The following is a 404-nucleotide window of genomic DNA, read 5'->3' as shown; positions in this document are numbered from 1 at the left end:
CTCCTGCCTCCCCGATGCGTTCATTCAGATGATCCTCCTTGGAGCGTAAGGATGCGGAGACGCGCTGCAGCCGCCCAGACGCCAGCACGGGTGCCTGGCCCTCCCCTCCTGCGCACTGGATGAAACGAGTCTCACTGTCCCCTGACACTTGATAGATGAAGATATTTTTATCTTATGATCTTGAATTTTATTGTAGATGATTAAACAAAAAAAAAAAAAAAAAAAAAAAAAGCACGCGCGCACACACTGGATACATCATTAAGAAAAGGGACCAAATTGTCATAATGAGTTATTATTCGGCCTATTATTATTATTACTGTATATTACTGGGGGGGGGGGTGGGGGGGGTTACATTTAATATTTCTTTGTCTATGACCTGACAATTATTGTAGCTATGTTAAATT

Source organism: Myxocyprinus asiaticus, chromosome 16 (genome assembly GCF_019703515.2).
Source record: "Myxocyprinus asiaticus isolate MX2 ecotype Aquarium Trade chromosome 16, UBuf_Myxa_2, whole genome shotgun sequence".
In the NCBI taxonomy this organism is placed as follows: Eukaryota; Metazoa; Chordata; class Actinopteri; order Cypriniformes; family Catostomidae; genus Myxocyprinus; species Myxocyprinus asiaticus.
This window is presented reverse-complemented; position numbering follows the sequence as displayed.